This window comes from Thermobia domestica, chromosome 18, assembly GCF_964235325.1.
Source record: "Thermobia domestica chromosome 18, izTheDome1.hap1.1, whole genome shotgun sequence".
Taxonomy (NCBI): Eukaryota; Metazoa; Arthropoda; class Insecta; order Zygentoma; family Lepismatidae; genus Thermobia; species Thermobia domestica.
This window is the reverse complement of record NC_137471.1, coordinates 168773362-168790491: the sequence shown is the minus strand read 5'-3', so window position 1 is coordinate 168790491 and position 17130 is coordinate 168773362. Positions and strand designations below refer to the sequence as shown.

The 17130-nt window shown below is 34.8% G+C and overlaps 1 long non-coding RNA gene across 1 annotated transcript; it reads right to left on the bottom strand.

Moving 5' to 3' along the window:
- Positions 1-4415: 4415 nt before the first annotated feature.
- Positions 4416-17023, bottom strand: LOC145676152 (uncharacterized). The gene is made up of 3 exons (XR_014129309.1): positions 14705-17023; positions 10852-10988; positions 4416-5333 (listed from the first exon to the last, which is right to left on the bottom strand). It is a non-coding gene; the product is annotated as an uncharacterized LOC145676152 (long non-coding RNA).
- Between the last annotated feature and the right edge of the window lie 107 nt (positions 17024-17130).

Below are 17130 nucleotides of genomic sequence, written 5' to 3'. Positions count from 1 at the left end.
TTCCTTCAAAAAGATGTTTCAAACTATCTGAAAAAGAATGGCTTGTTTTGATTTTAAACCACAAAAGCACGTACTAACGCAATATAAAAGTACCAATTCCTTAAGACCTTCTGAGGTATTTTCAGTACTATTATACAACCTAAGAATTTTGTTTGCAGTTGTCAGCCATCTTGAGTGCAACATAGGGCCAGGGTCTCGATAGGGCAAATCTTTTGGACATTCCCCTGCATTTACTGATCTTGAAATATCATAAAGTTACTGCTGGTCTTTGCTGAGAATGTTACGTTCTACATCAGGTAACTCTTTCAAATTCAACTACAGGTAATCTTTCACAGCCATTAAGCAGTTGACCAATCGGCCCACCAAAGGTTTCAAGACCTGTTCTTTCCCCATCAACGTGTTGTAAAAAGCGGCGGAGAGGCAACTCATTAAAATGGTGAAGACATACAGCCCACTGCAACGGTTTACCTATATGAAGTTGTATTTGCCCATTCAATTTCAAGTACCATCACAGCCAACATCTAATTCGTCCATAGAAATGTCAACTTCAGTCAAGTAGGAAATTATGCTGGAAGTGATATCAGTAGAAGATAACGATGATGGAGAAACGTGGCCAATACATGTCGACCCAGGTTCTTGAATGATAGTGTAGTGCTCCTCCTTTTGAAGTCTACGAAATAACTAAGAATCACGTTTTTCAGCTACCAAGGTATCATCTTTGCGCCTATCAAAGTATAGACCACAAAGCAAAGTATCAGGTTTACACTGCAAAGATCTCCTGATATGACTTTTCTCTCTCTGTGTTTTATTTTTATCAACCACGTAAGAATAGTCCGTGTCTGTCACCATTCCAATATCTTGTAGAACGCTGGAAGCAATTGCAGCAGTAGCACGGTCAGATGCACCAAACCTATCACTATTTAGTGCCATTGTCTTCAGTTGTATTCTCATTTGCCATTCTGACGGAGTTTTGGTGGGTATATTTGGGACGAACTCATTTTTACTTTCACAGAACTCGGATGAGCCCGAACCGTCTTGTTGAAGTCTTGAAGTGAAACAATCTGTAGGGTCGTTTTTAAAAATGTTTTTTGAACTCGAAGGCGTATCATTAAAAACACGTTTATGTTTGTGGTTCCTTCTTCTCAGTCTTAAAGTTAGCCATTTCGTTTCTTAGAGATCTATTGATCAAATTTTGCCCAAACCACATCTGGTTTGAAAATAGACGAATCGTAACTCAAGGGCAGGTATCTTCTTAGACTTTTCACACTTGCACTTGATAGAAATTAAACATTCACACAAATCTTCTGTCTTATCACACGTAGAGTTCAAAATGATAGGACATTTGCATACTGCCACATCAAATAACGACAATGATCTCTGCTTGAAGTTTGCAAACTTCTTTGCAAATATTAGCTTGTTCAAATCACAACCGTACGACTTTTTCAGTTGATAGTAACTGTCATTATACGCAGCAACAAGCTGTACTCAGTAACGGTAGGAATGGACGCTCTATCATAAATGTTTTTTTATTTTCTTGCTACTATCCCAGCAACTTTTGGAAAGCTCACTTTTGCATTGTTTGTTTGTGGGTACAATTGTAGTCTTTCGTGAAAACAACACCGAAGTACATCTTCATATGTAGAAAGTTTAGTTAGTGGCAAATCTCTACCCACACAGCAATGAAATATTTTCAAAACGTTTCTAAAATGTACCATCATTTTCCTTCAGAAAATGTATGCTACTTCCCTTAAGGAAATATATTCCATATATTGTTGAAAACATTTTCCAAATAATACTGAAAATATTTTCGCAATATACTCAAAAACGTTGTAGAAATATTTTATACGCCGTTAGAAAAGTTTTCCAAAAAATGTTTTCTGTACCATTTCCACACATTACTGAAAATGTATTTGAAACGTTTTATACAATGTTAACGGAATGGTTTTTAAAATGTTTCGCATGGAATATTTTAAAATCATTTGCCAATAACACTGAAAATCATTTGTCTAAAATAAAGAATTTTTTTCTAAATGTTTTTACAATGTATTGGGTACTTAGTTGAAATGTTTTCTGAAGATTTCTAATCCATTTTTAACAAAAATTAATGTTCTGTAAAATAATAATTTTAAAATATTTTCCACTCATACCAAAAAATATTTTCTATACATGACAAAATATTCAGTGAATATTTTCCGTACATCACAGAAAATATTTACGGAACATTTTCTGTGCATGACAAAATATTTAGAGAATATTTTCTGTACATGACAAAATATTTAGAGAACATTTTCTGTACATGACAAAATATTTAGAGAATATTTTCTGTACAAGACAGAAAATATTCAGAGAATATAAGGTAGACATATCAAAAACATTTTCAAATTATTTTCCTTGGTGTTTTGTAACAGTAGAAAATGTTTAGAAAATATTAAACTAGTTTCAGATATGAATTTGTGCTAAGAAAGAAAATATTTACGATTCATTTTTCAAATAGCAATTGATATGTTTTTGATTTGTCAGAGGTGCCCACAAGGGGGGGGGGTATGACGCAAACTGCGTCATTGAAATAATTGGGGGGGTTAAAATCTATATAAATATGTTTGAGAGGGTGTAAAAATTAATCGAAAATATTTTTTTTTCATGGAAGAACACCTACGGATAGGCAATTGAGGGGGGGGGGTGCGTCATGGACATTAGGGTGGGTGGGCACCACTGGATTTGTTATTGTATTTAGTTTCAGAACGTACTTAAAATACTTTCTAACGAATTCTGGTTTTCACATAGAATATTTTAAATTCTTTCTGAATATTTTTTCGTCATTACCACGATAACACCTACAGTTTGAAATACATTTCTTTCTTCAATACTGAACAGTTTTCCAACTCTTGTAAGTTAAAATATCTGGATTTCATTTGTACAAATTGATGGAGTGGTAGAAGTCTGTGTATGTTGGAACCGGTTTAGAACACACGGAAACTTCTATCATCACATAAATTTGTTGAAATAAATTCTAGTATTCTAACTTATAGGTTGAAGAAAGAAATATATTTCGAACTGTCGGTGTTATGGTAGTAATGACGGAAAAATATTCAGAAAGAATTTAAAATATTTCTCTGCGAAAACCAGAAAATGTTAGAAAATACTTTAAGTACGTTCTGAAACTACATACAATAACAAATCAAAAACATATCAATTGGTATTTGAAAAATAAATCGTAAATATTTTCTTTGTTAGCACAAATTCGTCTGAAACTAGTTTAATATTTTCTTATCATTTGCTACTGCTACAAAACACCAAGAAAAGTAATTTGAAAATGTTTTTGATTTGTCTACCTTATATTCTCTGAATATTTTCTATCATGTACAGAAAATATTTTCTAAATATTTTGTCATGTACCCGGGATCCCTTAATATTACAAGGCGACACCACAGGGGGCACTGTGCAATACAAGTGAAGAAAACTAAATTATCTCGGACACATTCTATATCTATGCCAATATTCATTGAAAAATGATATAGAGGAACAATAACAATCGGAACAAATCACATGCATTTTGTGAAAAGTATTCTTAATGGAACTAAAAAAAATGCTATAGTACAGTTTCTTACAGAAGTATTAAAAATATACGAAACTTACAAACACGTGTATATAATGAGTTTTTCTTATAAAGAATCACTATAAAACGTGATCCTATCACCATGAAACCATTTTATTGCACCATGACTCTTAACACAAGGACGACGTGGACCACTCAGATGTCCACAGTCGAGGTGTCTTAATTGTGCTCTTCGTTGAATGTTTTACACAACACTAAAACAGCTATTGTAGTGCGTAGAATAAATGACAGAGCACAAGGAAGACATCCCAGTTATCAACATGTGAGTGGTTCATGTCGTCCTTGTGTTGAAAGTCATGATGAAATAACTCGAGTATAAAGAAATCAGGTCTACTAAGCTAAGTACATAATTACAAAAGGAAAGAAAATGCAAGACTGGACTAAGATTTGAACCTGTAACTTGAACTTACCGTGTCGATGCATTAACCACTAGGCTACTCACTGTTTCCGAATAGTCATTCATTCTACCACTCCTGAAGTCAGTGCTCAAGCAACCAGACCGCATTGACTATACCGCAACTCTTGAAGTACTTGGACAACCAGTGTCTATACTACAAAACCCCACTGGTGATAAGATTTATACATGATAAATGGGGAAAATAACTTATTTTATATCATGTAAATATTTAATGCGATATACAATCGATTATTTCTTTGAGTTATCGTATATAATAAAGAAATTATCCTTAAAATGATCAAAATTCCACCATCCTACATTACTTATAATTACATAAACCGAAAGCCAAATAAAGGAATGAACCTTTAAAAAACAATACATAAAATAAAATCCTGTAGATTTATTGAGAATAATTACAGTAATAATGTATTAAATTTTACATTAAGTATACATTTGCAGTACACAATATATTTAATGTGAATACATAAACAAAAAGTCTATATTAATTTAAGTCTACTAATTGCGTACCATACATTATAATAGTTTGAAATGTATATACACCTCATCAGTGTATCAATTTTAACAAGTTTTATTTAACATAAAAAAAACACACTTACTTTGTAAGGAAAGTTCGAACAGAGTTGCACCTTACAAACTCTTCCCCACACCCTACTATTGTAGTTCAGAAGATGACTGTACCAATCACCGAAAACCAAGCAGCAGAATCATGCGTTTACTTACGTCCCCCCTCCCCTCAACACACACAAAATAAGTTAAACTATTTCTTGAAAAGTTCTCTGTCACCTTCATCTAAGAATATATTTAGCGATACGAAATAGGTATATTATACATTACTTTAGAATCTGAAGTGTGATTTAACTGCCATAAATTAAAACTAAGCATAATATGCTTGCAAATTAGCTTAACCGAATACCATCATCACACGAAGCGAGCTACGCCAATAAAAAAATCACAGTCAATAAGAATTAATTAGATCTTCAGTCTATATTTTTAAATTGGTGTTATGTTGACGCTACGAACTTTGGGCTTCCTATACTAAATGTCTCTATGCCAAACACTCTATATATAAAACGTTTTTCGTCGAATCTGCAAATTAAGCAAGCCGCGCGCTAATGATGGGAGGCTGATGATAGTTTATCACATAGAAAGACACTGAAATGCTAGGTGAGTCACAACACTTTCTTCCTTTTTCTGGGATTCATCCTTACTTACGGTCAAATTTGGTACCGTCTATGTAGTACCTGTGTGCGGCGTACCTTGAAATCATCTCGGTTGATAGCCTCCAAACACAGTGGACTCCTAAAATAAACCAATTGTTGTAAAATTACTATTTGTAGCATGTGTGACAAAATTTAAAAACGAAAGATATCTCAGAATCAAGGTTAAGTCAAACGAAGCGTTTTATGCGGGTTTTTTTATCTTACTTCAGGCTATCCAAAATACTAAAACATTGTTTCCTATACTTTTGGAAGTTATATACTAAATATCTTAATAACTATCACTCAAATTTGGTACGCTGAATAAAGTTATAGTGTAGATATAGAATTGAAACTATGATCCAAACTTAAAATAATGATATTACAGAACACAATAAACTTAACTTAGGATGAAAATGGAAACTGTAGATGCATGAGTATTACTGAGCGAAGGAAGGAAAGTAACTCAGCTGGGTTACGAGTTTGACAGAGTTCATATCAGGGTTTGCCCAAGTGGGCCCAGCCCGAAAAAACCCGGTGGTTTTTTTCGGGTTGGACCCACCTGAAAAAACCCACTTTAAAACCCACTTGGGTTTTTGACCAATTTGTTAGTATATTATTGATACAACTAAGGTGATCACATTGTAAGTGATTTTTATCATATTTTAGACTTTCCTTGGGTGGATTAGAGGCTTTCACGTTAAGGTATACAACAACATTCAACATAAGACCTTTATAAAGTTCTGAATGCACTGAATGAATTTATATATATGTATATAAAAACTTACCTTAGCTTGCGATAGTTATAGAACAAATTAATGTATGAATTACGCTTATTACCTATTTAAAGTAAAATAACCAATTTTGTACTTTAGAAAATATTTTCCGTGAATAGTATGCTCGTCGACTTGGCGACACCGAGGGACATTATCACTCATACGTTTGACGGGTTTAAGGTCATAGGTGCCGGTACTAATAGTACACATATAAATACATTAGTAAAACTATTAGTATTATTTCTCACCTTTGATGTAAAACACAAGATTCTTCAACTAAAATTTGGTTTTCCAACAATAACAGTTTTAAAAATCCAATCATTTGTTGCTACTCTTAAAATAAGTGTTCTGTAGAATCAAAACCAGCAACAGCGTAAAAATTATTGTCAAATTTAAGAAGCTTAATGTTTGGGGGTCCGAAGACTATGTAACGCTTACTATTTCAAGTGCTGAGTTCAAATTTCCGTACTAGTGGAAGTTCTGATGTACACGCCGTGAAAGAAGTGCTCGGGAAATTCCCAAATTAAACGCAGAAGGATCGGAAATGAATACTTCAACAATAAAACTATTTATTTTACGCTTAAGCCTGCCATACGGGTCCCGTTTTTGAGCCCGAGTGTCCCGCGTCCCCGTAAATTTAGTCGGGACAGGGAAATGTCCCGTATTTTAACTCCGTTCCATTTCTGATAATATCAGCTTATTCGAAAAGTGAAAAACAAAAAATTCTGACATTGGCTGGGAATCCTCTAATTAGCGAATGAACAGTGCGCTGTTGCATGTAACAGTTTCGAGGAAGTTATAACACCACTCTGTCCGACTTGATAGCGAGCGAAATTTGCAATGCTACTTTTTCCATTGCACTTGACGGAAACTCGGATACTCTCCGGAACATCAAAATAATAATAATAATAATAATAATAATAATAATAATAATAATAATAATAATACTAATAATAATAATAAACAAAATAAATAAAAAATAAAATAAAAATAAATAAAAAATAATAAAAAAGATGGCTTTGAATGTTTCTACATTTACAAACACAGGGAAGATTCTTCAGCAACACATTAGATAAGTTAACAAGAATTATAATCTTTCTCAGAGGCTAGGGGCACAGAATTGTGGTTTGGTCCAGGTCTTAAAAAAATGTAAATCTGGTCCTGACAATTACACACGACACAAGGAGAAAAATCAGCTTTTCACCAGATTAAACTGACGAACGTAATTTTGGCAGATATAGCCATGTAAATAAATATTGCTAAACGCGCGAAAAATATTGAAAGTAGATTGTACCACTGATTTAAATAATTTGCATATTGTTTTCCTGTAAAGCATTTTTATAGCACATCTGAAGTTTTTAGGCATCTTCAGTCTATACAATTAATTGCAGGGTACGAACATAGAAAAGCAGCTGCTGCTTAGTGAACTTTCGCCTATTATATTATTGAAAAATAAATAAATAAATAAAATCTTAGTTTTAGTCTCACGGTTATGCGTGCTATGCTCAAGGTGACGGTGATGATGAGAAATGATTGAAATGACGGAATGAAGAAAGTGGGAGGAAACGTGAGAATCCCGAGAAAACACACACACAAGGTGTTTGTCCACCACAAAGCTCACTTGGCGCGAGCTGGGATCGAACTAGGAACCCCATGCACTAGAGGTGAACGCTCTACCACTGAGCAACCGCGGACTATTATACTTTTGTCCATAACCAAACTACAGTTCATTGCATTGTGTTGGAAAGTTGAGGAAGGGTGGGGGGATCTGAGGTGTCCCGTATTCTCATGGAGAAAATATGGCAGGTTTATTTACGCTGGAAGATATTAATTTCATATAAAACATTTTAAAACATTTATTTATTTCATACAACATGAATTGTATCTTTGTTTTAAATTAATAGACCCCTTTTGGTATTCATATTTGGCGAACGTCAGTCAGGCTTCTGGATGACTTGGTCTACATTTGTTCGTTTGTCTGCCTAGCTCCTTCATGGCTACGCGGTTAGTGTACGCGTCTTCGGCGTGGGACCCGGGTTTGCTTCCCGGAGGGAGCTCATGTGGTTCGGATTCCACGTTAATCAGTAGGCCCCGTCTCATATAGCCTCGCTGCTGAAAGGGACGTTAAACACAAAATCAACTCAACTCGTTTGTCTACCTCTACCACACACACTACAGGGTACAACTTTCGGCCTTTTAAGTTAAAATTATCAGAATACAAGCACGATACACTCTAAATTTCCTGTATAGATTTTGGCGCCGTACCAACGTAAAATTTCAAAATGGCGGCCATTATTTCAAAACAGCGAGTATCCACGCTACGAAGCGCAATTTTCAGTCTTTTAAGTTGAAATTTTGACGGTGGAAGCACGAGATAAGTTAAATTTGCTGTATAGATTTTCTCGGCGATCGAATGTAAAATTTCAAAATGGCGGCCATTTTTTTCAAAACAGCAGTAACTAGAAAATTGTAGCAAGTTGTGACAATGACAATCTTGAAATATAAATCACATTTTAACACTTTTACCCCAAAGACATTGAAATATTTCGAAAAAACCCGATTAAACCCGAAAAAACCCATATGGGCCCAGGTGGGTTGGGCTTTTTCAAAAAAGCCCGGGTTTTTTCAAACCCTGGTTCATATACAGAAATCGTTCGGTTGTTTATATTTCCTGCTTCGACTTAAAAGATAAAGAAGATAAGCTCGCTTTAAAAAGAGTTAAAAAGAAAAAACTTTTAAAAGATTTAATTTATTCTGAATTTTTGTTCAGTATTTGTAAATAAATAATGTAGAAAACCGACACAGAGCTTGCCCGCTGGACTCTGGTGCCCAAATCCCAACTCCGCTATATGCATGCCTGCCATAAAGTAATAGAGATATAAACTTTTTTTAAAAAGTGCAGATTAAACCTAGCTTAATATTTACATTTTTTTTAACGATACCTACAGTATGGCGCTAAATTCGTCGTACAAAAGCAGAGGAGTGTTTCCTGAGAGTAAAACAAACAAAAAAGTTCCAATAAACTTAGGGCGAGAAGCCCATCGTTCACGTGTTATAGGCTGCCGAAAACATGAAAAAATCAATTCTAAAGGTCCATAGCTCCAAAACTATGGGACCTACCAAAGTCGGGTCAAGACTTCACTTAGGAACTAATATGTGCTCTATCCAAAAATACATGTTTTAGAATCCTAAGGTACTCACGCAACAATTTTTATGGAGGTAGTTGGAGAGTACTTTATATCATAGGCCCGTAGTCAAACTCCCTCTATAAACATTGTTGTGGAAGCACCTTACGATTCTGAAACACGCATTTTTGGATAGGGAAGTCTTGACCGGACCAAGGTAGGTCCCATAGTTTTGGAGCTATGAACCTTTAAAGTTCATTTTTCCATGATTTCAGCAGCCTATAACACATAAACGATGGAGTTTCCGCCCTATGTTTATTGGATTTTTTTTTTAAACTCTCAGGAGTCACCCCTCTGCTTTTGTACACCGAATTTAGAGCCATACTGTATAAATTAATAAGGTAGAAGTATATGTGGTCCTTCTCACTATGCTCACTTATAGATATATCTTAAAGGCTAGTGATAAATAACACCAGCCCTCTGCTCCTATACCCCCCTGTGATACCGGAGCAGGACGTTTGGGCGCGAGACGTTTGGACGCAAAGCCGTATATCTAAATAGGTTAATCTACTTAAATGGGTTATAATGTACTTCAAAAATAGAAACCGGATGATTACGTACTAAAAGCCTTAAAAATAGGCAATAATATCACTAAAACTCAAAAAATAACTGCACAACCTAAAATTAAGAAGTTCGGAAAGGTTAAATTTGATCCACATTTTCTTTAAAATGCCATGGCAAACAGTCACTGAAAGTCTCAGTTGCAACAAATGCTTAATTTAGTTTTTTTTTTTTTTTTTGTATAGTGCAGAAAAAAATGGGTATAATTATTTTGTTTTTAGAATGATATATCCTAATTTCAGGAAAATCGGAGACAATGACCTGCAGAAATTTTTTTCAGCATGAATCTATATTGGGCTAAAATAAAATTTTCTGTAGGCATCCTACAACTACCCAAAGTAAACTTCTGTGAAGTTATCTTTACAATATCTCTAACGTAAAGGATATTCATAACTTCATAGCAATTCATTACACTGCATTACTGCTTATTACTACGTATTTGCAACACAGATAATTGGAAAGGAAACAACAGTGAAATCTAATATACCTATTGAATAATTTACTTTGTCTTATGTTACAATTACCATGACATTAACATTCCATGACGGAATTATGGGCCAAATCCAGCATTATTTTGCAATGTCAACAGTTTCAAAATTCTGTACGGCGAATTCTTTTATCAGCTTGAATATATTTTCTTCTTTCAGTTCAGTTGATTTTGAATTTAACGTCCCGTGAACAGCGAGGCTATACAAAACGTGAACCTACTGATTAACGTGGAATCCGAACCACGACGTGAGCTCTCGTCGGGAATTTTCTTCTTTTCTTGGGCGGATCGTCTTCTTGAAGCATTGTCTCGTGTCCTGCTTCTCTTTTTTCCTTCGAAATGCATCAATAAAGCGCCAAATCAACCAATGTCGTTCCTTTACGTTCGATATATTATAAAGAACAGAAGTTTGTTTATTTTGGGGTGTCATTGGCTGCCAACAGTAAATTCTATTTGACCCATTCTTCCTATTTAAATGTATAGTTAGTGCCTATTTCTATGAAAATTTATTAATATTATAGTGTCTCAACTTTCTATCAATACAATAGTCTCAACTATATGGTTTAATGGGCATATCGAATAATAATAATAAAACATTCAATAAATACTCACTTCCTGAACTACCCAATACATAGCATACAGAACAGCTATGTTCATTCCAAAACCAGCTCGTAATCATTTTTTCTCTTTCGGAACAGGTCAGTGCTTAATAAACATTTCTTACGTTTTGTACCATGTGTTTTAATAATCTATTATAGAAAAGGAAAATGCAAAAAATTAAAATACGTACAGTATTTTACAAATTTTGTCACATCTTTATAGTAACTAAAAATTAATGAGAAATGTACATTGTTTTTAACTTAAATTAGATATCTGAGTTCCAATTGAGGCAAAAGTAAATAAATAAATAAATAAATAAATAATAAAATTGTACCATCGCCATCTCAGATATTGTTCGAACTTTTTTTTAATAGGAACTAGACATGTTTTTAAGGGGCTTTTTTTTTGTTGTTGAAAAAAAATTCCCACCAAGTAATGGGCCATCAAGGACGGGGAGTACAATTCATGAATTGTAGAAAACGTGGAAAATGGTCAAATTCGGAACCTCACAATTCAGCAATGGAGACATGTAGAGTTATAATTCTTGTTGTGGTATGCACATAGGGATATGAATAAACTATATTTTATTATAGTTTGGTTTGCGCATGCGTATCTTTAAGTACATAAATTAACAAATGAACGTAAGTTTATGTGAAAAGTCGAAGTTTATGCTTTTTTTCGAGCACTTCCGGTTCGAATTTTAAATTATGTTTTCACGGTTGGTAAGACCTAGTTACCCGCTTCCCCCCCCCAAAAAAAAAGTATCGCTTCTGTGTGCAACCGTTTTATCGCAAAAAATTCGAGAAATCGTCAAATTTTCAAAAATCGTCAATTTCTCGAAAACATCATAATTTCAAATTCTTAAATTTTGTCAGATGGTTCAACTGTACATGAATAATAAACACACCAAATAGCATTCTCGACCAATGCTTCATGAATGAACTACAGCTTTTTTAAGTTAGCGAACTTTCGTTAACTTTGAAGTCACAGTTTGCAACAATGACAGTGGAAAAAAATGCTACCGAAAAGCACCGTGTAAAATTTCAAGATAAAAATTCTATTTTACTGCATGTGGACTTCGCTTAAATTGGACTGTTATTCTGCAAAGGGAAGTTCAGAGTGATCACTGGAGAAACGAGCAAATCTCCTTTACGGGAGTGATATATTATTATGAAACAACTGACAGTTTTGCCGTAATAAGCGATGACAAAACACACAATTCGGCTCGTACTCATAGCCATGAATAAGATTCTAAAAATACTCGAAGAAAAGCGAAAATACGCGTTATAGAAAAAGGTTCGAGTATGTGAAAATAAGTGTCTACAATTTAATAAACCGTTTCAGTGATTTCTGATGGTGCTGCATTCCACTTTAAAAATTGCTTTCAGATGTCCAAGATGCAGACAGGTCCGATAAAGCAGTGGCTTTTCAGTGAAACCGGCCGTGGTAAGGGTCTCTGCGACGTATTGCGGAGAGGGGAGATAAGAATGTGGCAACACAGGAAAACGAAAAACAGATTCACAGTATTAAACCAGCAAAAAAATTCGTGAGTATAGTGCAAGTACCAACTCCGGGTATTACTCTCGTCTTGTTGCCAAAAACCGAATTCGACAATTTAAAAAAAAAAAAAAAGTGGGAAAGTGTGCGACCAGTAGCTGGTATTTACCGAAGTCATCTTTGGCTTTTATGGCAGTAACGGGTCACTATGGACTAACTTCATGCTTTCCCCAAAATCGAGCTTCTCCAATTCAAAGTGTAGATTTAAGAAATTTGCAAAAATTAACTTTTGTTACATACATATATAATAACCACTGATGGATAGCAGAAATATTATCAATAAATCAAATATTACATGAAATTGCAGTGTTCTTTGTGTTTCCAGGAGGCGCGGTGGCTCAGTGGTAGAGCGTTCACCTCCGGTGCTTGGGGTCCTTGGTTCGATCCCAGCTCGCGCCGTGTGGACTTTGTGGTGGACAAACACCGTGCTGGTGGGTTTTTCGGGGTTCTCTCGTTTCCTCCCACTTTCTTCATTCCGCCATTTCACTCATTTCTCATAATCACTGTCTCCTTTAGCCTAACCGGCATAAACGTGGGACGTAAAACTCCCAAGATTTCATTTCATTATGTTTTCTTTGTTTCCACATGCACCTTCAACAGGGTACAGGTTTCCAGAAGAGAATAAGAGAAGAGAATATAAGTGTTTTGTGACTATCGACAACGTGCTACGAGTTGTGAGTGCACCTACACCTATTGGAGCATCTGCCATGGTTACATGCTATTAGCGAAGAAGACACTAAGTAAGCAAATAATTACTTCAGAGTGGAAAAAATCAGTGAAACTTTGTTTCGTAATCGTAATTTACACCTCAGGTTACATCGGTTTAAGAAAACGGAGAAGGGGACGCTCATCTTATAATTTGAGAGAGCCTTTTTGATCAAAATAATAAAAAGGAGCCAGGAGAAATTTTTATTCTTTATTTAATGAATGTGAGCCACAAACATCATCAAATTGTTGCACTTTCATTGTTTTCAGTGTTGCCAACGGTGATATTGAAGTTAATGAAACTTCGCTAACTTCAAGAGGCTGTAGTCCATTCATGAAGCATTGGTCGACAATGCTATTTGGGGTGTTTATTATTCATGTAAAGTTGAACAATTTGACAACATTTCAGGATTTTAAATTATGGTGATTTCGAGAAAGGTGATTTTTGAAAATTTGACGGTTTCTCGAAATTTTTTGCAACAAGACGGTTGCATACACAAGCAATACAAGTTTTTTTTTTCGAGAAGCGCGTAACTAGGTCTTACCAACCGTAAAATAGAATTTTAAAATTCGAACCGGAAGTGCTCGACGCAAACTTCGACTTTAGAGATAAACTTATGTTCATTTGTTAATTTATGTACCAAAAGATACGCATGCGCAAACCATATAATAAAATATATTTTATTTATATCCCTATGTACACTCATGTCCAAAATGATTGTCGCATATCTGTAACTGTCTTCTTGTAAGAATATAATTTGATAATGATTTTGCAGGGTACTATTAATACTGATACTACATGTATAATCGGGAAATGAATATTCGTAGTAAATTTCAGAAGAAAAGAATTACAAACACGAAAATTAGAATGAGTAAAACAAAATGTTGCTAAATGAACAAGAAAGTTTTATTTTCGTTTTATTGTTCTTATTTACTGCTCTTTTGACATGAAATTTGCCACATACATCGTCTTTCCCGATTATACACATACTAACATTATAAGAAATACCGGACGAATTCGTTATCAAATTATATTCCTACAACAACATATTTATAGACATGCGACAATAATTTTTGTCATGAGTGTACATACCACAACAAGAATTATAACTATCTGTCTCCATAGCTGAATGATGAGGCTACGAAGTTTACCATTTTCCACGTCCTCTAAAATTCGTAAATTGTACTTCCCGTTTTGATGGCCAATTACTTGGAGGGGAAATCTTTTCCGACAACAAAAAATACGGGTCATTTAAAAAACATGTCTAGTTGCTATAAAAAAAAGTTTCAACAATATCTGAGATGGTGATGGTACTTTTTTTTTGGCTGAGTTGAAATGGAAGCCGCAAACCATTATTTATGTTATTTATATGTTGATTCATTTTGCAATAGCAATATACATTTAACTATATATCGGAACCTTATATCTATTATAATATTTAACATAGGTAGAAATACGTATAACGTAATGCACAGTACTCCGTAAGGAAGCTATTATGAACTCAAGGCATTATGTAAAGTGATGATGCAGAACCACAGGAGTGAAGTAAAGCCATATTAGATGTAAGGCATAGTTGTATGGGATATAAAATTTTTACACTACCTTCGGTTACGTGCATATCCACCGTCGCTGACATGCCCGCTCCATACGGAAGCACACTAAGCTCATCCTGCTACGCCCTTGTGCTCACTCTGTTAATAATATTCGTGCTTTTCAGTGGCTATCTAGCACTGGTTGGTTCGTATTTTTCGCACTGTCGTTCTATCATTGCTTTTTTTCATGGTAATCTTTACTTTACCTATATTTGCGCCTGATTTACATAAGAGTTGTACTTCTGCACTTTTGAAGCACAGAGTTAAGTTGTTCTAAAGGAGAATATACTTTCGGAAAGAACAGGTTACAAATACAAAACATACCTAAAATATAAAAACTTACTCTTTTCTTTATCATAGCACTATTGTATTCTAGATTCCTCGAGCCAACTAAATGAGGATTTCACTTACGAAGTATCAATAACACTAAAACTGTATTCTGTAACCATAGCCGCCCGCTGCAGGGAGCACTTGCTTTAGCAATGGATTTTCCTAATTAGTATTAAAATATGCTAAATTATTTTATTCACACACAACAGTTAGTGAAGTTAGCAGTGAGTTGTAATAATTGTTTTTTTTTACATTAAATATTATGTGGTTCTAGGTATTTGTATCCGCGTCTTTGCTTGTATTTCGGTCATTTTGCCCACTTCCCCCTGTAAAAAAATCCTGTGGGAGTTACTATGTCTACATTTCCCTTTAAAATTCGCTTATATACTACATATACATCTATATAGCAACTAATTTTTAATAAAGATGAATATATTTATGATTACGCCAACCACACGATTAAATTAATCGAGAGCCGTAATTAGTATACACTACTTTAATTGGTTAGTGCATCGCATACACGACAATGACAACTAGCATATCTGAGGATGTTTCATACTGTGACCAGAAAAATTTACTTTGAAATATCCCATACTGCAGCTAATTTAATATTATATAAGAATTTCGATAGTCGGAAAGAAAGATCAATTGAGACGTGTTAATTTATCCTGAATAACTGAGTCCTGCAACCAAGGAAGAGGGGTTAAAATAACTAATTGTCTATAACAGCCCAAGTACCGGCAATAATTAAGTGCAATGAGCAATTACAAAGACGATTTTACCGCAAAACTCTACAGCTGTTATTCCTTTTGCTTAATGTAACCAAGGAAGTTGGTTAACACCTTTTGACAATTTTCTTGGTAACTAAAGGTCAGAAGGTATAGCGTCATTGGCTTCCCGCACTTGGACCTGCTCGTCACTGGGGGTGTGGTAAGAGGATCGCAAATCACCAGCCACCATTCACTGCGCTCAGCGAGCCACGTGTAACCAAGCTGGCAACTCCCCATAAACGTCACTACAAGTTTTCACGGGAAAGCAACGACGTTATACCTTCCGTACTATAGTAATCCAGGAAAAGGCAAAGTGTAGTATCACTGAGTACTACTCGGTTACTATTCGGCTACACGACTTCTAGCGTAGTTTTAACCGAAATTCGACTATCAGCAGCTAAGTTATCATTTAATTCTTACTCTGCACACGAAAAGAATAACAAAGTTCATATGGACCCGTGGTCAAACGTCTAAGTTACAGGCTGCCGAAAACGTGCGAAAAGGAAATTTAGAGGTCCAGAGTTCCACTACTGTGAGTCCGATCCCAGTCGAGTCAACACATTACTTAAGAGCTAGTACGTGCCCTATCCAAATATCCATATTTCAGAATCTTGCGGCACTTACACATTAATTTTTATAGAGCCAGTTGAGGAATACTCAGAAAAGTTGAAGTGCTCATAAACTGTCCACCTACTGAATAGGGCACATACTAGTTCTTAAGTGATGTCTTCCTTGACTGCGCTCGGTCCCACACTGAAGCTATAGATTTTTAAAGTTTATTTTCTTATGTCTTCGATAGTCTATAGCTTCGAAAGTATGGACTTTTTACCACAGGTCCATATGAACTATTCCTTTGCTCTGATGTGACAAATCACCTCTGTAGGTTTGATGCTTTAAATTTTTTTACACCCTATATATATATACCAGGGCTGGCTGGTTTAAACGTTTCACTCTCATATATTATTCGTGTTATATTCAGACCTGAATTCCCCATTCATTACTCAAAAAGATTATACTACAAAAGCAATTTTTTTTTTTAAGTTTATAAATGTTTGTGATTTTTTTGTAGTTGTTATTATTGTTATGTAATTGCAATCAAAGAAAAATTCTAAATATTGTTTCGTTTCAACGTTTACTATTGATAAAATACTTTGAAATGCAGTACTTTGTGTGTGTGTGGGAGGGGGGGTCATACAGACCCCACGAGAGGCATTTAGTGAAATGAGAACTATTTTTGATATCTATTTATGTATAAATGAGTCTGAGCCAAAGTGGACTCAAATAATTCGTATCTTTATTCACTTTTCTTACTGATATGCAAATTAGGTCGTTGTAT